This window comes from Pleuronectes platessa, chromosome 15 (assembly GCF_947347685.1).
Source record: "Pleuronectes platessa chromosome 15, fPlePla1.1, whole genome shotgun sequence".
Classification (NCBI taxonomy): Eukaryota; Metazoa; Chordata; class Actinopteri; order Pleuronectiformes; family Pleuronectidae; genus Pleuronectes; species Pleuronectes platessa.
The window spans coordinates 12,151,707-12,172,782 of NC_070640.1; the positions used below are offsets into that span (position 1 = coordinate 12,151,707).

Consider the following 21,076-nt stretch of genomic DNA (forward strand, 5'->3'; position numbering starts at 1 on the left):
GCTTGATGAGGAGGAGGTCTTTCTGTAGTAAACTAACTAGTTTGAATTGCACAAATTCTATTATTTAGCCTGTTTGAGATATTATATCTCATCACTCTTTTATTGTTTTAAATGAATCAAAGTGAAAGCCCAATAACAAGATTGAGTGAATGATAGCTGTGACATAAGGGTTCTTTGTCGTTTTTATCTTATGGCAACAGACCTTTAAACTATCATTTGGAGAGGTGACTCAAATACCCGGTACAACTTGAATGTGACTGAATAGAGACAGAGATTTGGACAAGTGAGAAATTAAATTTTTTTTCCGAGCTAGCCAGGAGTCGAACTTAGAATCTTCTGATCCGTAGTCAGACGCGTTATCCATTGCGCCACTAGCCCTTGTTGATACTTCAGGTTTGGGAACACACTACATGACCCAGAGTTGCATGGAAAAGGTTGTCGTCCTGTACTTTTCGAAAAAGGGAGGAGAACGCTGGTCGACTGACCTGTCAAGTTCAATACAGGATTTCATTCAGAAAGCTATGTTGGCTCTGGTGAGTTGAAAGGTTTGGAGATTGAAATAGGGCCTAGAGTACCTTAAGCATTAAAATAAAAAGGGAAGCCCTGTCTGTAGTTTTGCCGTGACCCGGATTCGAACCGGGGTTGCTGCGGCCACAACGCAGAGTACTAACCTCTATACGATCACGGCAGGTTGGCTTGATGAGGAGGAGCTCTTTATTTCTGTAGTAAACTAACTAGTTTGAATTGCAAAAATTCTATTATTTAGCCTGTTTGAGATATTATATCTCATCACTCTTTTATTGTTTTAAATGAATCAAAGTGAAAGCCCAATAACAAGATTGAGTGAATGATAGCTGTGAGATAAGGGTTCTTTGTCGTTTTTATCTTATGGCAACAGACCTTTAAAGTATCATTTGGAGAGGTGACTCAAATACCCGGTACAATTTGAATGTGACTGAATAGAGACAGAGATTTGGACAAGTGAGAAATTAAATTTTGTTCCGAGCTAGCCAGGAGTCGAACCTAGAATCTTCTGATCCGTAGTCAGACGCGTTATCCATTGCGCCACTAGCCCTTGTTGATACGTCAGGTTTGGGAACACACTACATGACCCAGAGTTGCATGGAAAAGGTTGTCGTCCTGTACTTTTCGAAAAAGGGAGGAGAACGCTGGTCGACTGACCTGTCAAGTTCAATACAGGATTTCATTCAGAAAGCTATGTTGGCTCTGGTGAGTTGAAAGGTTTGGAGATTGAAATAGGGCCTAGAGTACCTTAAGCATTAAAATAAAAAGGGAAGCCCTGTCTGTAGTTTTGCCGTGACCCGGATTCGAACCGGGGTTGCTGCGGCCACAACGCAGAGTACTAACCTCTATACGATCACGGCAGGTTGGCTTGATGAGGAGGAGCTCTTTCTGTAGTCAACTAACTAGTTTGAATTGCACAAATTCTATTATTTAGCCTGTTTGAGATATTATATCTCATCACTCTTTTATTGTTTTAAATGAATCAAAGTGAAAGCCCAATAACAAGATTGAGTGAATGATAGCTGTGAGATAAGGGTTCTTTGTCGTTTTTATCTTATGGCAACAGACCTTTAAAGTATCATTTGGAGAGGTGACTCAAATACCCGGTACAACTTGAATGTGACTGAATAGAGACAGAGATTTGGACAAGTGAGAAATTAAATTTTTTTTCCGAGCTAGCCAGGAGTCGAACCTAGAATCTTCTGATCCGTAGTCAGACGCGTTATCCATTGCGCCACTAGCCCTTGTTGATACGTCAGGTTTGGGAACACACTACATGACCCAGAGTTGCATGGAAAAGGTTGTCGTCCTGTACTTTTCGAAAAAGGGAGGAGAACGCTGGTCGACTGACCTGTCAAGTTCAATACAGGATTTCATTCAGAAAGCTATGTTGGCTCTGGTGAGTTGAAAGGTTTGGAGATTGAAATAGGGCCTAGAGTACCTTAAGCATTAAAATAAAAAGGGAAGCCCTGTCTGTAGTTTTGCCGTGACCCGGATTCGAACCGGGGTTGCTGCGGCCACAACGCAGAGTACTAACCTCTATACGATCACGGCAGGTTGGCTTGATGAGGAGGAGCTCTTTATTTCTGTAGTAAACTAACTAGTTTGAATTGCACAAATTCTATTATTTAGCCTGTTTGAGATATTATATCTCATCACTCTTTTATTGTTTTAAATGAATCAAAGTGAAAGCCCAATAACAAGATTGAGTGAATGATAGCTGTGAGATAAGGGTTCTTTGTCGTTTTTATCTTATGGCAACAGACCTTTAAAGTATCATTTGGAGAGGTGACTCAAATACCCGGTACAATTTGAATGTGACTGAATAGAGACAGAGATTTGGACAAGTGAGAAATTAAATTTTGTTCCGAGCTAGCCAGGAGTCGAACCTAGAATCTTCTGAGCCGTAGTCAGACGCGTTATCCATTGCGCCACTAGCCCTTGTTGATACTTCAGGTTTGGGAACACACTACATGACCAAGAGTTGCATGGAAAAGGTTGTCGTCCTGTACTTTTCGAAAAAGGGAGGAGAACGCTGGTCGACTGACCTGTCAAGTTCAATACAGGATTTCATTCAGAAAGCTATGTTGGCTCTGGTGAGTTGAAAGGTTTGGAGATTGAAATAGGGCCTAGAGTACCTTAAGCATTAAAATAAAAAGGGAAGCCCTGTCTGTAGTTTTGCCGTGACCCGGATTCGAACCGGGGTTGCTGCGGCCACAACGCAGAGTACTAACCTCTATACGATCACGGCAGGTTGGCTTGATGAGGAGGAGGTCTTTCTGTAGTAAACTAACTAGTTTGAATTGCACAAATTCTATTATTTAGCCTGTTTGAGATATTATATCTCATCACTCTTTTATTGTTTTAAATGAATCAAAGTGAAAGCCCAATAACAAGATTGAGTGAATGATAGCTGTGACATAAGGGTTCTTTGTCGTTTTTATCTTATGGCAACAGACCTTTAAACTATCATTTGGAGAGGTGACTCAAATACCCGGTACAATTTGAATGTGACTGAATAGAGACAGAGATTTGGACAAGTGAGAAATTAAATTTTGTTCCGAGCTATCCAGGAGTCGAACCTAGAATCTTCTGATCCGTAGTCAGACGCGTTATCCATTGCGCCACTAGCCCTTGTTGATACTTCAGGTTTGGGAACACACTACATGACCAAGAGTTGCATGGAAAAGGTTGTCGTCCTGTACTTTTCGAAAAAGGGAGGAGAACGCTGGTCGACTGACCTGTCAAGTTCAATACAGGATTTCATTCAGAAAGCTATGTTGGCTCTGGTGAGTTGAAAGGTTTGGAGATTGAAATAGGGCCTAGAATACCTTAAGCATTAAAATAAAAAGGGAAGCCCTGTCTGTAGTTTTGCCGTGACCCGGATTCGAACCGGGGTTGCTGCGGCCACAACGCAGAGTACTAACCTCTATACGATCACGGCAGGTTGGCTTGATGAGGAGGAGCTCTTTATTTCTGTAGTAAACTAACTAGTTTGAATTGCACAAATTCTATTATTTAGCCTGTTTGAGATATTATATCTCATCACTCTTTTATTGTTTTAAATGAATCAAAGTGAAAGCCCAATAACAAGATTGAGTGAATGATAGCTGTGACATAAGGGTTCTTTGTCGTTTTTATCTTATGGCAACAGACCTTTAAAGTATCATTTGGAGAGGTGACTCAAATACCCGGTACAATTTGAATGTGACTGAATAGAGACAGAGATTTGGACAAGTGAGAAATTAAATTTTGTTCCGAGCTAGCCAGGAGTCGAACCTAGAATATTCTGATCCGTAGTCAGACGCGTTATCCATTGCGCCACTAGCCCTTGTTGATACGTCAGGTTTGGGAACACACTACATGACCAAGAGTTGCATGGAAAAGGTTGTCGTCCTGTACTTTTCGAAAAAGGGAGGAGAACGCTGGTCGACTGACCTGTCAAGTTCAATACAGGATTTCATTCAGAAAGCTATGTTGGCTCTGGTGAGTTGAAAGGTTTGGAGATTGAAATAGGGCCTAGAGTACCTTAAGCATTAAAATAAAAAGGGAAGCCCTTTTGCCATGACCCGGATTCGAAGCGGGGTTTTTGCAGCCACAACGCAGAGGATTAACCTCTATACGATCACGGCAGGTTGGCTTGATGAGGAGGAGCTCTTTATTTCTGTAGTAAACTAACTAGTTTGAATTGCACAAATTCTATTATTTGGCCTGTTTGAGATATTATATCTCATCACTCTTTTATTGTTTTAAATGAATCAAAGTGAATAACAAGATTGAGTGAATGATAGCTGTGACATAAGGGTTCTTTGTCGTTTTTATCTTATGGCAACAGACCTTTAAAGTATCATTTGGAGAGGTGACTCAAATACCCGGTACAATTTGAATGTGACTGAATAGAGACAGAGATTTGGACAAGTGAGAAATTAAATTTTGTTTTCCGAGCTAGCCAGGAGTCGAACCTAGAATCTTCTGATCCGTAGTCAGACGCGTTATCCATTGCGCCACTAGCCCTTGTTGATACGTCAGGTTTGGGAACACACTACATGACCAAGAGTTGCATGGAAAAGGTTGTCGTCCTGTACTTTTCGAAAAAGGGAGGAGAACGCTGGTCGACTGACCTGTCAAGTTCAATACAGGATTTCATTCAGAAAGCTATGTTGGCTCTGGTGAGTTGAAAGGTTTGGAGATTGAAATAGGGCCTAGAGTACCTTAAGCATTAAAATAAAAAGGGAAGCCCTTTTGCCGTGACCCGGATTCGAACCGGGGTTGCTGCGGCCACAACGCAGAGTACTAACCTCTATACGATCACGGCAGGTTGGCTTGATGAGGAGGAGCTCTTTATTTCTCTAGTAAACTAACTAGTTTGAATTGCACAAATTCTATTATTTAGCCTGTTTGAGATATTATATCTCATCACTCTTTTATTGTTTTAAATGAATCAAAGTGAATAACAAGATTGAGTGAATGATAGCTGTGAGATAGGGGTTCTTTGTCGTTTTTATCTTATGGCAACAGACCTTTAAAGTATCATTTGGAGAGGTGACTCAAATACCCGGTACAACTTGAATGTGACTGAATAGAGACAGAGATTTGGACAAGTGAGAAATTAAATTTTTTTTCCGAGCTAGCCAGGAGTCGAACCTAGAATCTTCTGATCCGTAGTCAGACGCGTTATCCATTGCGCCACTAGCCCTTGTTGATACGTCAGGTTTGGGAACACACTACATGACCCAGAGTTGCATGGAAAAGGTTGTCGTCCTGTACTTTTCGAAAAAGGGAGGAGAACGCTGGTCGACTGACCTGTCAAGTTCAATACAGGATTTCATTCCGAAAGCTATGTTGGCTCTTGTGAGTTGAAAGGTTTGGAGATTGAAATAGGGCCTAGAGTACCTTAAGCATTAAAATAAAAAGGGAAGCCCTGTCTGTAGTTTTGCCGTGACCCGGATTCGAACCGGGGTTGCTGCGGCCACAACGCAGAGTACTAACCTCTATACGATCACGGCAGGTTGGCTTGATGAGGAGGAGCTCTTTCTGTAGTCAACTAACTAGTTTGAATTGCACAAATTCTATTATTTAGCCTGTTTGAGATATTATATCTCATCACTCTTTTATTGTTTTAAATGAATCAAAGTGAATAACAAGATTGAGTGAATGATAGCTGTGACATAAGGGTTCTTTGTCGTTTTTATCTTATGGCAACAGACCTTTAAAGTATCATTTGGAGAGGTGACTCAAATACCCGGTACAATTTCAATGTGACTGAATAGAGACAGAGATTTGGACAAGTGAGAAATTATATTTTGTTCCGAGCTAGCCAGGAGTCGAACCTAGAATCTTCTGATCCGTAGTCAGACGCGTTATCCATTGCGCCACTAGCCCTTGTTGATACGTCAGGTTTGGGAACACACTACATGACCAAGAGTTGCATGGAAAAGGTTGTCGTCCTGTACTTTTCGAAAAAGGGAGGAGAACGCTGGTCGACTGACCTGTCAAGTTCAATACAGGATTTCATTCAGAAAGCTATGTTGGCTCTGGTGAGTTGAAAGGTTTGGAGATTGAAATAGGGCCTAGAGTACCTTAAGCATTAAAATAAAAAGGGAAGCCCTGTCTGTAGTTTTGCCGTGACCCGGATTCGAACCCGGGTTGCTGCGGCCACAACGCAGAGTACTAACCTCTATACGATCACGGCAGGTTGGCTTGATGAGGAGGAGCTCTTTCTGTAGTCAACTAACTAGTTTGAATTGCACAAATTCTATTATTTAGCCTGTTTGAGATATTATATCTCATCACTCTTTTATTGTTTTAAATGAATCAAAGTGAAAGCCCAATAACAAGATTGAGTGAATGATAGCTGTGACATAAGGGTTCTTTGTCGTTTTTATCTTATGGCAACAGACCTTTAAACTATCATTTGGAGAGGTGACTCAAATACCCGGTACAATTTGAATGTGACTGAATAGAGACAGAGATTTGGACAAGTGAGAAATTAAATTTTGTTCCGAGCTAGCCAGGAGTCGAACCTAGAATCTTCTGATCCGTAGTCAGACGCGTTATCCATTGCGCCACTAGCCCTTGTTGATACGTCAGGTTTGGGAACACAATACATGACCAAGAGTTGCATGTAAAAGGTTGTCGTCCTGTACTTTTCGAAAAAGGGAGGAGAACGCTGGTCGACTGACCTGTCAAGTTCAATACAGGATTTCATTCAGAAAGCTATGTTGGCTCTGGTGAGTTGAAAGGTTTGGAGATTGAAATAGGGCCTAGAGTACCTTAAGCATTAAAATAAAAAGGGAAGCCCTGTCTGTAGTTTTGCCGTGACCCGGATTCGAACCGGGTTGCTGCGGCCACAACGCAGAGTACTAACCTCTATACGATCACGGCAGGTTGGCTTGATGAGGAGGAGCTCTTTCTGTAGTCAACTAACTAGTTTGAATTGCACAAATTCTATTATTTAGCCTGTTTGAGATATTATATCTCATCACTCTTTTATTGTTTTAAATGAATCAAAGTGAAAGCCCAATAACAAGATTGAGTGAATGATAGCTGTGACATAAGGGTTCTTTGTCGTTTTTATCTTATGGCAACAGACCTTTAAACTCTCATTTGGAGAGGTAGGTGACTCAAATACCCGGTACAACTTGAATGTGACTGAATAGAGACAGAGATTTGGACAAGTGAGAAATTAAATTTTTTTTCCGAGCTAGCCAGGAGTCGAACCTAGAATCTTCTGATCCGTAGTCAGACGCGTTATCCATTGCGCCACTAGCCCTTGTTGATACGTCAGGTTTGGGAACACACTACATGACCCAGAGTTGCATGGAAAAGGTTGTCGTCCTGTACTTTTCGAAAAAGGGAGGAGAACGCTGGTCGACTGACCTGTCAAGTTCAATACAGGATTTCATTCCGAAAGCTATGTTGGCTCTTGTGAGTTGAAAGGTTTGGAGATTGAAATAGGGCCTAGAGTACCTTAAGCATTAAAATAAAAAGGGAAGCCCTGTCTGTAGTTTTGCCGTGACCCGGATTCGAACCGGGGTTGCTGCGGCCACAACGCAGAGTACTAACCTCTATACGATCACGGCAGGTTGGCTTGATGAGGAGGAGCTCTTTCTGTAGTCAACTAACTAGTTTGAATTGCACAAATTCTATTATTTAGCCTGTTTGAGATATTATATCTCATCACTCTTTTATTGTTTTAAATGAATCAAAGTGAATAACAAGATTGAGTGAATGATAGCTGTGACATAAGGGTTCTTTGTCGTTTTTATCTTATGGCAACAGACCTTTAAAGTATCATTTGGAGAGGTGACTCAAATACCCGGTACAATTTCAATGTGACTGAATAGAGACAGAGATTTGGACAAGTGAGAAATTATATTTTGTTCCGAGCTAGCCAGGAGTCGAACCTAGAATCTTCTGATCCGTAGTCAGACGCGTTATCCATTGCGCCACTAGCCCTTGTTGATACGTCAGGTTTGGGAACACACTACATGACCAAGAGTTGCATGTAAAAGGTTGTCGTCCTGTACTTTTCGAAAAAGGGAGGAGAACGCTGGTCGACTGACCTGTCAAGTTCAATACAGGACTTCATTCAGAAAGCTATGTTGGCTCTGGTGAGTTGAAAGGTTTGGAGATTGAAATAGGGCCTAGAGTACCTTAAGCATTAAAATAAAAAGGGAAGCCCTTTTGCCGTGACCCGGATTCGAACCGGGGTTGCTGCGGCCACAACGCAGAGTACTAACCTCTATACGATCACGGCAGGTTGGCTTGATGAGGAGGAGCTCTTTATTTCTGTAGTAAACTAACTAGTTTGAATTGCACAAATTATATTATTTAGCCTGTTTGAGATATTATATCTCATCACTCTTTTATTGTTTTAAATGAATCAAAGTGAATAACAAGATTGAGTGAATGATAGCTGTGACATAAGGGTTCTTTGTCGTTTTTATCTTATGGCAACAGACCTTTAAAGTATCATTTGGAGAGGTGACTCAAATACCCGGTACAATTTGAATGTGACTGAATAGAGACAGAGATTTGGACAAGTGAGAAATTAAATTTTGTTCCGAGCTAGCCAGGAGTCGAACCTAGAATCTTCTGATCCGTAGTCAGACGCGTTATCCATTGCGCCACTAGCCCTTGTTGATACGTCAGGTTTGGGAACACACTACATGACCAAGAGTTGCATGTAAAAGGTTGTCGTCCTGTACTTTTCGAAAAAGGGAGGAGAACGCTGGTCGACTGACCTGTCAAGTTCAATACAGGATTTCATTCAGAAAGCTATGTTGGCTCTGGTGAGTTGAAAGGTTTGGAGATTGAAATAGGGCCTAGAGTACCTTAAGCATTAAAATAAAAAGGGAAGCCCTGTCTGTAGTTTTGCCGTGACCCGGATTCGAACCGGGGTTGCTGCGGCCACAACGCAGAGTACTAACCTCTATACGATCACGGCAGGTTGGCTTGATGAGGAGGAGGTCTTTCTGTAGTAAACTAACTAGTTTGAATTGCACAAATTCTGTTATTTAGCCTGTTTGAGATATTATATCTCATCACTCTTTTATTGTTTTAAATGAATCAAAGTGAATAACAAGATTGAGTGAATGATAGCTGTGACATAAGGGTTCTTTGTCGTTTTTATCTTATGGCAACAGACCTTTAAAGTATCATTTGGAGAGGTGACTCAAATACCCGGTACAATTTGAATGTGACTGAATAGAGACAGAGATTTGGACAAGTGAGAAATTAAATTTTGTTCCGAGCTAGCCAGGAGTCGAACCTAGAATCTTCTGATCCGTAGTCAGACGCGTTATCCATTGCGCCACTAGCCCTTGTTGATACGTCAGGTTTGGGAACACACTACATGACCAAGAGTTGCATGTAAAAGGTTGTCGTCCTGTACTTTTCGAAAAAGGGAGGAGAACGCTGGTCGACTGACCTGTCAAGTTCAATACAGGATTTCATTCAGAAAGCTATGTTGGCTCTGGTGAGTTGAAAGGTTTGGAGATTGAAATAGGGCCTAGAGTACCTTAAGCATTAAAATAAAAAGGGAAGCCCTTTTGCCGTGACCCGGATTCGAACCGGGGTTGCTGCGGCCACAACGCAGAGTACTAACCTCTATACGATCACGGCAGGTTGGCTTGATGAGGAGGAGCTCTTTATTTCTGTAGTAAACTAACTAGTTTGAATTGCACAAATTATATTATTTAGCCTGTTTGAGATATTATATCTCATCACTCTTTTATTGTTTTAAATGAATCAAAGTGAATAACAAGATTGAGTGAATGATAGCTGTGACATAAGGGTTCTTTGTCGTTTTTATCTTATGGCAACAGACCTTTAAAGTATCATTTGGAGAGGTGACTCAAATACCCGGTACAATTTGAATGTGACTGAATAGAGACAGAGATTTGGACAAGTGAGAAATTAAATTTTGTTCCGAGCTAGCCAGGAGTCGAACCTAGAATCTTCTGATCCGTAGTCAGACGCGTTACCCATTGCGCCACTAGCCCTTGTTGATACGTCAGGTTTGGGAACACAATACATGACCAAGAGTTGCATGTAAAAGGTTGTCGTCCTGTACTTTTCGAAAAAGGGAGGAGAACGCTGGTCGACTGACCTGTCAAGTTCAATACAGGATTTCATTCAGAAAGCTATGTTGGCTCTGGTGAGTTGAAAGGTTTGGAGATTGAAATAGGGCCTAGAGTACCTTAAGCATTAAAATAAAAGGGGAAGCCCTGTCTGTAGTTTTGCCGTGACCCGGATTCGAACCGGGGTTGCTGCGGCCACAACGCAGAGTACTAACCTCTATACGATCACGGCAGGTTGGCTTGATGAGGAGGAGGTCTTTCTGTAGTAAACTAACTAGTTTGAATTGCACAAATTCTGTTATTTAGCCTGTTTGAGATATTATATCTCATCACTCTTTTATTGTTTTAAATGAATCAAAGTGAAAGCCCAATAACAAGATTGAGTGAATGATAGCTGTGACATAAGGGTTCTTTGTCGTTTTTATCTTATGGCAACAGACCTTTAAACTATCATTTGGAGAGGTGACTCAAATACCCGGTACAATTTGAATGTGACTGAATAGAGACAGAGATTTGGACAAGTGAGAAATTAAATTTTGTTCCGAGCTAGCCAGGAGTCGAACCTAGAATATTCTGATCCGTAGTCAGACGCGTTATCCATTGCGCCACTAGCCCTTGTTGATACGTCAGGTTTGGGAACACACTACATGACCAAGAGTTGCATGGAAAAGGTTGTCGTCCTGTACTTTTCGAAAAAGGGAGGAGAACGCTGGTCGACTGACCTGTCAAGTTCAATACAGGATTTCATTCAGAAAGCTATGTTGGCTCTGGTGAGTTGAAAGGTTTGGAGATTGAAATAGGGCCTAGAGTACCTTAAGCATTAAAATAAAAAGGGAAGCCCTTTTGCCATGACCCGGATTCGAAGCGGGGTTTTTGCAGCCACAACGCAGAGGATTAACCTCTATACGATCACGGCAGGTTGGCTTGATGAGGAGGAGCTCTTTATTTCTGTAGTAAACTAACTAGTTTGAATTGCACAAATTCTATTATTTGGCCTGTTTGAGATATTATATCTCATCACTCTTTTATTGTTTTAAATGAATCAAAGTGAATAACAAGATTGAGTGAATGATAGCTGTGACATAAGGGTTCTTTGTCGTTTTTATCTTATGGCAACAGACCTTTAAAGTATCATTTGGAGAGGTGACTCAAATACCCGGTACAATTTGAATGTGACTGAATAGAGACAGAGATTTGGACAAGTGAGAAATTAAATTTTGTTTTCCGAGCTAGCCAGGAGTCGAACCTAGAATCTTCTGATCCGTAGTCAGACGCGTTATCCATTGCGCCACTAGCCCTTGTTGATACGTCAGGTTTGGGAACACACTACATGACCAAGAGTTGCATGGAAAAGGTTGTCGTCCTGTACTTTTCGAAAAAGGGAGGAGAACGCTGGTCGACTGACCTGTCAAGTTCAATACAGGATTTCATTCAGAAAGCTATGTTGGCTCTGGTGAGTTGAAAGGTTTGGAGATTGAAATAGGGCCTAGAGTACCTTAAGCATTAAAATAAAAAGGGAAGCCCTTTTGCCGTGACCCGGATTCGAACCGGGGTTGCTGCGGCCACAACGCAGAGTACTAACCTCTATACGATCACGGCAGGTTGGCTTGATGAGGAGGAGCTCTTTATTTCTCTAGTAAACTAACTAGTTTGAATTGCACAAATTCTATTATTTAGCCTGTTTGAGATATTATATCTCATCACTCTTTTATTGTTTTAAATGAATCAAAGTGAATAACAAGATTGAGTGAATGATAGCTGTGACATAAGGGTTCTTTGTCGTTTTTATCTTATGGCAACAGACCTTTAAAGTATCATTTGGAGAGGTGACTCAAATACCCGGTACAATTTGAATGTGACTGAATAGAGACAGAGATTTGGACAAGTGAGAAATTAAATTTTGTTTTCCGAGCTAGCCAGGAGTCGAACCTAGAATCTTCTGATCCGTAGTCAGACGCGTTATCCATTGCGCCACTAGCCCTTGTTGATACGTCAGGTTTGGGAACACACTACATGACCAAGAGTTGCATGGAAAAGGTTGTCGTCCTGTACTTTTCGAAAAAGGGAGGAGAACGCTGGTCGACTGACCTGTCAAGTTCAATACAGGATTTCATTCAGAAAGCTATGTTGGCTCTGGTGAGTTGAAAGGTTTGGAGATTGAAATAGGGCCTAGAGTACCTTAAGCATTAAAATAAAAAGGGAAGCCCTTTTGCCGTGACCCGGATTCGAACCGGGGTTGCTGCGGCCACAACGCAGAGTACTAACCTCTATAGGATCACGGCAGGTTGGCTTGATGAGGAGGAGGTCTTTCTGTAGTAAACTAACTAGTTTGAATTGCACAAATTCTGTTATTTAGCCTGTTTGAGATATTATATCTCATCACTCTTTTATTGTTTTAAATGAATCAAAGTGAAAGCCCAATAACAAGATTGAGTGAATGATAGCTGTGACATAAGGGTTCTTTGTCGTTTTTATCTTATGGCAACAGACCTTTAAACTATCATTTGGAGAGGTGACTCAAATACCCGGTACAATTTGAATGTGACTGAAAAGAGACAGAGATTTGGACAAGTGAGAAATTAAATTTTGTTCCGAGCTAGCCAGGAGTCGAACCTAGAATCTTCTGATCCGTAGTCAGACGCGTTATCCATTGTGCCACTAGCCCTTGTTGATACGTCAGGTTTGGGAACACACTACATGACCAAGAGTTGCATGGAAAAGGTTGTCGTCCTGTACTTTTCGAAAAAGGGAGGAGAACGCTGGTCGACTGACCTGTCAAGTTCAATACAGGATTTCATTCAGAAAGCTATGTTGGCTCTGGTGAGTTGAAAGGTTTGGAGATTGAAATAGGGCCTAGAGTACCTTAAGCATTAAAATAAAAAGGGAAGCCCTGTCTGTAGTTTTGCCGTGACCCGGATTCGAACCGGGGTTGCTGCGGCCACAACGCAGAGTACTAACCTCTATACGATCACGGCAGGTTGGCTTGATGAGGAGGAGGTCTTTCTGTAGTCAACTAACTAGTTTGAATTGCTCAAATTCTATTATTTAGCCTGTTTGAGATATTATATCTCATCACTCTTTTATTGTTTTAAATGAATCAAAGTGAATAACAAGATTGAGTGAATGATAGCTGTGACATAAGGGTTCTTTGTCGTTTTTATCTTATGGCAACAGACCTTTAAAGTATCATTTGGAGAGGTGACTCAAATACCCGGTACAATTTGAATGTGACTGAATAGAGACAGAGATTTGGACAAGTGAGAAATTAAATTTTGTTCCGAGCTAGCCAGGAGTCAAACCTAGAATCTTCTGATCCGTAGTCAGACGCGTTATCCATTGTGCCACTAGCCCTTGTTGATACGTCAGGTTTGGGAACACACTACATGACCAAGAGTTGCATGGAAAAGGTTGTCGTCCTGTACTTTTCGAAAAAGGGAGGAGAACGCTGGTCGACTGACCTGTCAAGTTCAATACAGGATTTCATTCAGAAAAGCTATGTTGGCTCTGGTGAGTTGAAAGGTTTGGAGATTGAAATAGGGCCTAGAGTACCTTAAGCATTCAAATAAAAAGGGAAGCCCTTTTGCCGTGACCCGGATTTGAACCGGGGTTGCTGCGGCCACAACGCAGAGTACTAACCTCTATACGATCACGGCAGGTTGGCTTGATGAGGAGGAGCTCTTTATTTCTGTAGTAAACTAACTAGTTTGAATTGCACAAATTATATTATTTAGCCTGTTTGAGATATTATATCTCATCACTCTTTTATTGTTTTAAATGAATCAAAGTGAATAACAAGATTGAGTGAATGATAGCTGTGACATAAGGGTTCTTTGTCGTTTTTATCTTATGGCAACAGACCTTTAAAGTATCATTTGGAGAGGTGACTCAAATACCCGGTACAATTTGAATGTGACTGAATAGAGACAGAGATTTGGACAAGTGAGAAATTAAATTTTGTTCCGAGCTAGCCAGGAGTCGAACCTAGAATCTTCTGATCCGTAGTCAGACGCGTTACCCATTGCGCCACTAGCCCTTGTTGATACGTCAGGTTTGGGAACACAATACATGACCAAGAGTTGCATGTAAAAGGTTGTCGTCCTGTACTTTTCGAAAAAGGGAGGAGAACGCTGGTCGACTGACCTGTCAAGTTCAATACAGGATTTCATTCAGAAAGCTATGTTGGCTCTGGTGAGTTGAAAGGTTTGGAGATTGAAATAGGGCCTAGAGTACCTTAAGCATTAAAATAAAAGGGGAAGCCCTGTCTGTAGTTTTGCCGTGACCCGGATTCGAACCGGGGTTGCTGCGGCCACAACGCAGAGTACTAACCTCTATACGATCACGGCAGGTTGGCTTGATGAGGAGGAGGTCTTTCTGTAGTAAACTAACTAGTTTGAATTGCACAAATTCTGTTATTTAGCCTGTTTGAGATATTATATCTCATCACTCTTTTATTGTTTTAAATGAATCAAAGTGAAAGCCCAATAACAAGATTGAGTGAATGATAGCTGTGACATAAGGGTTCTTTGTCGTTTTTATCTTATGGCAACAGACCTTTAAACTATCATTTGGAGAGGTGACTCAAATACCCGGTACAATTTGAATGTGACTGAATAGAGACAGAGATTTGGACAAGTGAGAAATTAAATTTTGTTCCGAGCTAGCCAGGAGTCGAACCTAGAATATTCTGATCCGTAGTCAGACGCGTTATCCATTGCGCCACTAGCCCTTGTTGATACGTCAGGTTTGGGAACACACTACATGACCAAGAGTTGCATGGAAAAGGTTGTCGTCCTGTACTTTTCGAAAAAGGGAGGAGAACGCTGGTCGACTGACCTGTCAAGTTCAATACAGGATTTCATTCAGAAAGCTATGTTGGCTCTGGTGAGTTGAAAGGTTTGGAGATTGAAATAGGGCCTAGAGTACCTTAAGCATTAAAATAAAAAGGGAAGCCCTTTTGCCATGACCCGGATTCGAAGCGGGGTTTTTGCAGCCACAACGCAGAGGATTAACCTCTATACGATCACGGCAGGTTGGCTTGATGAGGAGGAGCTCTTTATTTCTGTAGTAAACTAACTAGTTTGAATTGCACAAATTCTATTATTTGGCCTGTTTGAGATATTATATCTCATCACTCTTTTATTGTTTTAAATGAATCAAAGTGAATAACAAGATTGAGTGAATGATAGCTGTGACATAAGGGTTCTTTGTCGTTTTTATCTTATGGCAACAGACCTTTAAAGTATCATTTGGAGAGGTGACTCAAATACCCGGTACAATTTGAATGTGACTGAATAGAGACAGAGATTTGGACAAGTGAGAAATTAAATTTTGTTTTCCGAGCTAGCCAGGAGTCGAACCTAGAATCTTCTGATCCGTAGTCAGACGCGTTATCCATTGCGCCACTAGCCCTTGTTGATACGTCAGGTTTGGGAACACACTACATGACCAAGAGTTGCATGGAAAAGGTTGTCGTCCTGTACTTTTCGAAAAAGGGAGGAGAACGCTGGTCGACTGACCTGTCAAGTTCAATACAGGATTTCATTCAGAAAGCTATGTTGGCTCTGGTGAGTTGAAAGGTTTGGAGATTGAAATAGGGCCTAGAGTACCTTAAGCATTAAAATAAAAAGGGAAGCCCTTTTGCCGTGACCCGGATTCGAACCGGGGTTGCTGCGGCCACAACGCAGAGTACTAACCTCTATACGATCACGGCAGGTTGGCTTGATGAGGAGGAGCTCTTTATTTCTCTAGTAAACTAACTAGTTTGAATTGCACAAATTCTATTATTTAGCCTGTTTGAGATATTATATCTCATCACTCTTTTATTGTTTTAAATGAATCAAAGTGAATAACAAGATTGAGTGAATGATAGCTGTGACATAAGGGTTCTTTGTCGTTTTTATCTTATGGCAACAGACCTTTAAAGTATCATTTGGAGAGGTGACTCAAATACCCGGTACAATTTGAATGTGACTGAATAGAGACAGAGATTTGGACAAGTGAGAAATTAAATTTTGTTTTCCGAGCTAGCCAGGAGTCGAACCTAGAATCTTCTGATCCGTAGTCAGACGCGTTATCCATTGCGCCACTAGCCCTTGTTGATACGTCAGGTTTGGGAACACACTACATGACCAAGAGTTGCATGGAAAAGGTTGTCGTCCTGTACTTTTCGAAAAAGGGAGGAGAACGCTGGTCGACTGACCTGTCAAGTTCAATACAGGATTTCATTCAGAAAGCTATGTTGGCTCTGGTGAGTTGAAAGGTTTGGAGATTGAAATAGGGCCTAGAGTACCTTAAGCATTAAAATAAAAAGGGAAGCCCTTTTGCCGTGACCCGGATTCGAACCGGGGTTGCTGCGGCCACAACGCAGAGTACTAACCTCTATAGGATCACGGCAGGTTGGCTTGATGAGGAGGAGGTCTTTCTGTAGTAAACTAACTAGTTTGAATTGCACAAATTCTGTTATTTAGCCTGTTTGAGATATTATATCTCATCACTCTTTTATTGTTTTAAATGAATCAAAGTGAAAGCCCAATAACAAGATTGAGTGAATGATAGCTGTGACATAAGGGTTCTTTGTCGTTTTTATCTTATGGCAACAGACCTTTAAACTATCATTTGGAGAGGTGACTCAAATACCCGGTACAATTTGAATGTGACTGAAAAGAGACAGAGATTTGGACAAGTGAGAAATTAAATTTTGTTCCGAGCTAGCCAGGAGTCGAACCTAGAATCTTCTGATCCGTAGTCAGACGCGTTATCCATTGTGCCACTAGCCCTTGTTGATACGTCAGGTTTGGGAACACACTACATGACCAAGAGTTGCATGGAAAAGGTTGTCGTCCTGTACTTTTCGAAAAAGGGAGGAGAACGCTGGTCGACTGACCTGTCAAGTTCAATACAGGATTTCATTCAGAAAGCTATGTTGGCTCTGGTGAGTTGAAAGGTTTGGAGATTGAAATAGGGCCTAGAGTACCTTAAGCATTAAAATAAAAAGGGAAGCCCTGTCTGTAGTTTTGCCGTGACCCGGATTCGAACCGGGGTTGCTGCGGCCACAACGCAGAGTACTAACCTCTATACGATCACGGCAGGTTGGCTTGATGAGGAGGAGGTCTTTCTGTAGTCAACTAACTAGTTTGAATTGCTCAAATTCTATTATTTAGCCTGTTTGAGATATTATATCTCATCACTCTTTTATTGTTTTAAATGAATCAAAGTGAATAACAAGATTGAGTGAATGATAGCTGTGACATAAGGGTTCTTTGTCGTTTTTATCTTATGGCAACAGACCTTTAAAGTATCATTTGGAGAGGTGACTCAAATACCCGGTACAATTTGAATGTGACTGAATAGAGACAGAGATTTGGACAAGTGAGAAATTAAATTTTGTTCCGAGCTAGCCAGGAGTCAAACCTAGAATCTTCTGATCCGTAGTCAGACGCGTTATCCATTGTGCCACTAGCCCTTGTTGATACGTCAGGTTTGGGAACACACTACATGACCAAGAGTTGCATGGAAAAGGTTGTCGTCCTGTACTTTTCGAAAAAGGGAGGAGAACGCTGGTCGACTGACCTGTCAAGTTCAATACAGGATTTCATTCAGAAAAGCTATGTTGGCTCTGGTGAGTTGAAAGGTTTGGAGATTGAAATAGGGCCTAGAGTACCTTAAGCATTCAAATAAAAAGGGAAGCCCTGTCTGTAGTTTTGCCGTGATCCGGATTGGAACCGGGGTTGCTGCGGCCACAACGCAGAGTACTAACCTCTATACGATCACGGCAGGTTGGCTTGATGAGGAGGAGCTCTTTATTTCTGTAGTAAACTAACTAGTTTGAATTGCACAAATTCTATTATTTAGCCTGTTTGAGATATTATATCTCATCACTCTTTTATTGTTTTAAATGAATCAAAGTGAAAGCCCAATAACAAGATTGAGTGAATGATAGCTGTGACATAAGGGTTCTTTGTCGTTTTTATCTTATGGCAACAGACCTTTAAAGTATCATTTGGAGAGGTGACTCAAATACCCGGTACAATTTGAATGTGACTGAATAGAGACAGAGATTTGGACAAGTGAGAAATTAAATTTTGTTCCGAGCTAGCCAGGAGCCAAACCTAGAATCTTCTGATCCGTAGTCAGACGCGTTATCCATTGCCCCACTAGCCCTTGTTGATACGTCAGGTTTGGGAACACACTACATGACCCAGAGTTGCATGGAAAAGGTTGTCGTCCTGTACTTTTCGAAAAAGGGAGGAGAACGCTGGTCGACTGACCTGTCAAGTTCAATACAGGATTTCATTCAGAAAGCTATGTTGGCTCTGGTGAGTTGAAAGGTTTGGAGATTGAAATAGGGCCTAGAGTACCTTAAGCATTAAAATAAAAAGGGAAGCCCTTTTGCCGTGACCCGGATTCGAACCGGGGTTGCTGCGGCCACAACGCAGAGTACTAACCTCTATACGATCACGGCAGGTTGGCTTGATGAGGAGGAGCTCTTTATTTCTGTAGTAAACTAACTAGTTTGAATTGCACAAATTCTATTATTTAGCCTGTTTGAGATATTATATCTCATCACTCTTTTATTGTTTTAAATGAATCAAAGTGAATAACAAGATTGAGTGAATGATAGCTGTGACATAAGGGTTCTTTGTCGTTTTTATCTTATGGCAACAGACCTTTAAAGTATCATTTGGAGAGGTGACTCAAATACCCGGTACAATTTCAATGTGACTGAATAGAGACAGAGATTTGGACAAGTGAGAAATTAAATTTTGTTCCGAGCTAGCCAGGAGTCGAACCTAGAATCTTCTGATCCGTAGTCAGACGTGTTATCCATTGCGCCACTAGCCCTTGTTGATACGTCAGGTTTGGGAACACACTACATGACCAAGAGTTGCATGGAAAAGGTTGTCGTCCTGTACTTTTCGAAAAAGGGAGGAGAACGCTGGTCGACTGACCTGTCAAGTTCAATACAGGATTTCATTCCGAAAGCTATGTTGGCTCTTGTGAGTTGAAAGGTTTGGAGATTGAAATAGGGCCTAGAGTACCTTAAGCATTAAAATAAAAAGGGAAGCCCTGTCTGTAGTTTTGCCGTGACCCGGATTCGAACCGGGGTTGCTGCGGCCACAACGCAGAGTACTAACCTCTATACGATCACGGCAGGTTGGCTTGATGAGGAGGAGCTCTTTCTGTAGTCAACTAACTAGTTTGAATTGCACAAATTCTATTATTTAGCCTGTTTGAGATATTATATCTCATCACTCTTTTATTGTTTTAAATGAATCAAAGTGAATAACAAGATTGAGTGAATGATAGCTGTGACATAAGGGTTCTTTGTCGTTTTTATCTTATGGCAACAGACCTTTAAAGTATCATTTGGAGAGGTGACTCAAATACCCGGTACAATTTCAATGTGACTGAATAGAGACAGAGATTTGGACAAGTGAGAAATTATATTTTGTTCCGAGCTAGCCAGGAGTCGAACCTAGAATCTTCTGATCCGTAGTCAGACGCGTTATCCATTGCGCCACTAGCCCTTGTTGATACGTCAGGTTTGGGAACACACTACATGACCAAGAGTTGCATGTAAAAGGTTGTCGTCCTGTACTTTTCGAAAAAGGGAGGAGAACGCTGGTCGACTGACCTGTCAAGTTCAATACAGGACTTCATTCAGAAAGCTATGTTGGCTCTGGTGAGTTGAAAGGTTTGGAGATTGAAATAGGGCCTAGAGTACCTTAAGCATTAAAATAAAAAGGGAAGCCCTTTTGCCGTGACCCGGATTCGAACCGGGGTTGCTGCTGCCACAACGCAGAGTACTAACCTCTATACGATCACGGCAGGTTGGCTTGATGAGGAGGAGCTCTTTATTTCTGTAGTAAACTAACTAGTTTGAATTGCACAAATTATATTATTTAGCCTGTTTGAGATATTATATCTCATCACTCTTTTATTGTTTTAAATGAATCAAAGTGAATAACAAGATTGAGTGAATGATAGCTGTGACATAAGGGTTCTTTGTCGTTTTTATCTTATGGCAACAGACCTTTAAAGTATCATTTGGAGAGGTGACTCAAATACCCGGTACAATTTGAATGTGACTGAATAGAGACAGAGATTTGGACAAGTGAGAAATTAAATTTTGTTCCGAGCTAGCCAGGAGTCGAACCTAGAATCTTCTGATCCGTAGTCAGACGCGTTATCCATTGCGCCACTAGCCCTTGTTGATACGTCAGGTTTGGGAACACACTACATGACCAAGAGTTGCATGTAAAAGGTTGTCGTCCTGTACTTTTCGAAAAAGGGAGGAGAACGCTGGTCGACTGACCTGTCAAGTTCAATACAGGATTTCATTCAGAAAGCTATGTTGGCTCTGGTGAGTTGAAAGGTTTGGAGATTGAAATAGGGCCTAGAGTACCTTAAGCATTAAAATAAAAAGGGAAGCCCTGTCTGTAGTTTTGCCGTGACCCGGATTCGAACCGGGGTTGCTGCGGCCACAACGCAGAGTACTAACCTCTATACGATCACGGCAGGTTGGCTTGATGAGGAGGAGGTCTTTCTGTAGTAAACTAACTAGTTTGAATTGCACAAATTCTGTTATTTAGCCTGTTTGAGATATTATATCTCATCACTCTTTTATTGTTTTAAATGAATCAAAGTGAATAACAAGATTGAGTGAATGATAGCTGTGACATAAGGGTTCTTTGTCGTTTTTATCTTATGGCAACAGACCTTTAAAGTATCATTTGGAGAGGTGACTCAAATACCCGGTACAATTTGAATGTGACTGAATAGAGACAGAGATTTGGACAAGTGAGAAATTAAATTTTGTTCCGAGCTAGCCAGGAGTCGAACCTAGAATCTTCTGATCCGTAGTCAGACGCGTTATCCATTGCGCCACTAGCCCTTGTTGATACGTCAGGTTTGGGAACACACTACATGACCAAGAGTTGCATGTAAAAGGTTGTCGTCCTGTACTT

The 21,076-nt window shown here is 41.3% G+C and overlaps 1 protein-coding gene and 48 non-coding genes across 49 annotated transcripts in view; 1 reads left to right on the forward strand and 48 right to left on the reverse strand.

Annotated features, from left to right (window-relative positions):
- LOC128457410 (cilia- and flagella-associated protein 54) overlaps nt 1-21,076 on the forward strand; it is a 121,168-nt gene that overhangs the window by 49,160 nt on the left and 50,932 nt on the right. The window lies entirely within an intron of this gene.
- trnar-acg (transfer RNA arginine (anticodon ACG)) lies at nt 306-378 on the reverse strand. Its single transcript has one exon. It is a non-coding gene; the product is annotated as a tRNA-Arg (tRNA).
- trnah-gug (transfer RNA histidin (anticodon GUG)) lies at nt 617-688 on the reverse strand. The gene has a single exon. It is a non-coding gene; the product is annotated as a tRNA-His (tRNA).
- On the reverse strand, nt 1,003-1,075 carry trnar-acg (transfer RNA arginine (anticodon ACG)). The gene has a single exon. It is a non-coding gene; the product is annotated as a tRNA-Arg (tRNA).
- Nucleotides 1,314-1,385, reverse strand: trnah-gug (transfer RNA histidin (anticodon GUG)). The gene has a single exon. It is a non-coding gene; the product is annotated as a tRNA-His (tRNA).
- Nucleotides 1,697-1,769, reverse strand: trnar-acg (transfer RNA arginine (anticodon ACG)). The gene has a single exon. It is a non-coding gene; the product is annotated as a tRNA-Arg (tRNA).
- trnah-gug (transfer RNA histidin (anticodon GUG)) lies at nt 2,008-2,079 on the reverse strand. The gene has a single exon. It is a non-coding gene; the product is annotated as a tRNA-His (tRNA).
- trnar-acg (transfer RNA arginine (anticodon ACG)) lies at nt 2,394-2,466 on the reverse strand. Its single transcript has one exon. It is a non-coding gene; the product is annotated as a tRNA-Arg (tRNA).
- On the reverse strand, nt 2,705-2,776 carry trnah-gug (transfer RNA histidin (anticodon GUG)). Its single transcript has one exon. It is a non-coding gene; the product is annotated as a tRNA-His (tRNA).
- trnar-acg (transfer RNA arginine (anticodon ACG)) lies at nt 3,087-3,159 on the reverse strand. The gene has a single exon. It is a non-coding gene; the product is annotated as a tRNA-Arg (tRNA).
- On the reverse strand, nt 3,398-3,469 carry trnah-gug (transfer RNA histidin (anticodon GUG)). The gene has a single exon. It is a non-coding gene; the product is annotated as a tRNA-His (tRNA).
- Nucleotides 3,784-3,856, reverse strand: trnar-acg (transfer RNA arginine (anticodon ACG)). Its single transcript has one exon. It is a non-coding gene; the product is annotated as a tRNA-Arg (tRNA).
- Nucleotides 4,467-4,539, reverse strand: trnar-acg (transfer RNA arginine (anticodon ACG)). The gene has a single exon. It is a non-coding gene; the product is annotated as a tRNA-Arg (tRNA).
- trnah-gug (transfer RNA histidin (anticodon GUG)) lies at nt 4,769-4,840 on the reverse strand. The gene has a single exon. It is a non-coding gene; the product is annotated as a tRNA-His (tRNA).
- Nucleotides 5,149-5,221, reverse strand: trnar-acg (transfer RNA arginine (anticodon ACG)). The gene has a single exon. It is a non-coding gene; the product is annotated as a tRNA-Arg (tRNA).
- Nucleotides 5,460-5,531, reverse strand: trnah-gug (transfer RNA histidin (anticodon GUG)). Its single transcript has one exon. It is a non-coding gene; the product is annotated as a tRNA-His (tRNA).
- trnar-acg (transfer RNA arginine (anticodon ACG)) lies at nt 5,835-5,907 on the reverse strand. The gene has a single exon. It is a non-coding gene; the product is annotated as a tRNA-Arg (tRNA).
- trnar-acg (transfer RNA arginine (anticodon ACG)) lies at nt 6,528-6,600 on the reverse strand. Its single transcript has one exon. It is a non-coding gene; the product is annotated as a tRNA-Arg (tRNA).
- trnar-acg (transfer RNA arginine (anticodon ACG)) lies at nt 7,225-7,297 on the reverse strand. The gene has a single exon. It is a non-coding gene; the product is annotated as a tRNA-Arg (tRNA).
- Nucleotides 7,536-7,607, reverse strand: trnah-gug (transfer RNA histidin (anticodon GUG)). Its single transcript has one exon. It is a non-coding gene; the product is annotated as a tRNA-His (tRNA).
- trnar-acg (transfer RNA arginine (anticodon ACG)) lies at nt 7,911-7,983 on the reverse strand. The gene has a single exon. It is a non-coding gene; the product is annotated as a tRNA-Arg (tRNA).
- Nucleotides 8,213-8,284, reverse strand: trnah-gug (transfer RNA histidin (anticodon GUG)). The gene has a single exon. It is a non-coding gene; the product is annotated as a tRNA-His (tRNA).
- trnar-acg (transfer RNA arginine (anticodon ACG)) lies at nt 8,592-8,664 on the reverse strand. The gene has a single exon. It is a non-coding gene; the product is annotated as a tRNA-Arg (tRNA).
- On the reverse strand, nt 8,903-8,974 carry trnah-gug (transfer RNA histidin (anticodon GUG)). The gene has a single exon. It is a non-coding gene; the product is annotated as a tRNA-His (tRNA).
- Nucleotides 9,278-9,350, reverse strand: trnar-acg (transfer RNA arginine (anticodon ACG)). The gene has a single exon. It is a non-coding gene; the product is annotated as a tRNA-Arg (tRNA).
- trnah-gug (transfer RNA histidin (anticodon GUG)) lies at nt 9,580-9,651 on the reverse strand. The gene has a single exon. It is a non-coding gene; the product is annotated as a tRNA-His (tRNA).
- Nucleotides 9,959-10,031, reverse strand: trnar-acg (transfer RNA arginine (anticodon ACG)). Its single transcript has one exon. It is a non-coding gene; the product is annotated as a tRNA-Arg (tRNA).
- trnah-gug (transfer RNA histidin (anticodon GUG)) lies at nt 10,270-10,341 on the reverse strand. Its single transcript has one exon. It is a non-coding gene; the product is annotated as a tRNA-His (tRNA).
- trnar-acg (transfer RNA arginine (anticodon ACG)) lies at nt 10,652-10,724 on the reverse strand. Its single transcript has one exon. It is a non-coding gene; the product is annotated as a tRNA-Arg (tRNA).
- Nucleotides 11,335-11,407, reverse strand: trnar-acg (transfer RNA arginine (anticodon ACG)). Its single transcript has one exon. It is a non-coding gene; the product is annotated as a tRNA-Arg (tRNA).
- Nucleotides 11,637-11,708, reverse strand: trnah-gug (transfer RNA histidin (anticodon GUG)). Its single transcript has one exon. It is a non-coding gene; the product is annotated as a tRNA-His (tRNA).
- Nucleotides 12,018-12,090, reverse strand: trnar-acg (transfer RNA arginine (anticodon ACG)). The gene has a single exon. It is a non-coding gene; the product is annotated as a tRNA-Arg (tRNA).
- On the reverse strand, nt 12,702-12,774 carry trnar-acg (transfer RNA arginine (anticodon ACG)). Its single transcript has one exon. It is a non-coding gene; the product is annotated as a tRNA-Arg (tRNA).
- Nucleotides 13,013-13,084, reverse strand: trnah-gug (transfer RNA histidin (anticodon GUG)). The gene has a single exon. It is a non-coding gene; the product is annotated as a tRNA-His (tRNA).
- trnar-acg (transfer RNA arginine (anticodon ACG)) lies at nt 14,070-14,142 on the reverse strand. Its single transcript has one exon. It is a non-coding gene; the product is annotated as a tRNA-Arg (tRNA).
- trnah-gug (transfer RNA histidin (anticodon GUG)) lies at nt 14,381-14,452 on the reverse strand. Its single transcript has one exon. It is a non-coding gene; the product is annotated as a tRNA-His (tRNA).
- On the reverse strand, nt 14,763-14,835 carry trnar-acg (transfer RNA arginine (anticodon ACG)). The gene has a single exon. It is a non-coding gene; the product is annotated as a tRNA-Arg (tRNA).
- On the reverse strand, nt 15,446-15,518 carry trnar-acg (transfer RNA arginine (anticodon ACG)). Its single transcript has one exon. It is a non-coding gene; the product is annotated as a tRNA-Arg (tRNA).
- On the reverse strand, nt 15,748-15,819 carry trnah-gug (transfer RNA histidin (anticodon GUG)). The gene has a single exon. It is a non-coding gene; the product is annotated as a tRNA-His (tRNA).
- trnar-acg (transfer RNA arginine (anticodon ACG)) lies at nt 16,129-16,201 on the reverse strand. The gene has a single exon. It is a non-coding gene; the product is annotated as a tRNA-Arg (tRNA).
- trnar-acg (transfer RNA arginine (anticodon ACG)) lies at nt 16,813-16,885 on the reverse strand. The gene has a single exon. It is a non-coding gene; the product is annotated as a tRNA-Arg (tRNA).
- On the reverse strand, nt 17,124-17,195 carry trnah-gug (transfer RNA histidin (anticodon GUG)). Its single transcript has one exon. It is a non-coding gene; the product is annotated as a tRNA-His (tRNA).
- Nucleotides 18,499-18,570, reverse strand: trnah-gug (transfer RNA histidin (anticodon GUG)). Its single transcript has one exon. It is a non-coding gene; the product is annotated as a tRNA-His (tRNA).
- Nucleotides 18,878-18,950, reverse strand: trnar-acg (transfer RNA arginine (anticodon ACG)). The gene has a single exon. It is a non-coding gene; the product is annotated as a tRNA-Arg (tRNA).
- On the reverse strand, nt 19,189-19,260 carry trnah-gug (transfer RNA histidin (anticodon GUG)). The gene has a single exon. It is a non-coding gene; the product is annotated as a tRNA-His (tRNA).
- On the reverse strand, nt 19,564-19,636 carry trnar-acg (transfer RNA arginine (anticodon ACG)). Its single transcript has one exon. It is a non-coding gene; the product is annotated as a tRNA-Arg (tRNA).
- On the reverse strand, nt 20,245-20,317 carry trnar-acg (transfer RNA arginine (anticodon ACG)). Its single transcript has one exon. It is a non-coding gene; the product is annotated as a tRNA-Arg (tRNA).
- On the reverse strand, nt 20,556-20,627 carry trnah-gug (transfer RNA histidin (anticodon GUG)). The gene has a single exon. It is a non-coding gene; the product is annotated as a tRNA-His (tRNA).
- On the reverse strand, nt 20,931-21,003 carry trnar-acg (transfer RNA arginine (anticodon ACG)). Its single transcript has one exon. It is a non-coding gene; the product is annotated as a tRNA-Arg (tRNA).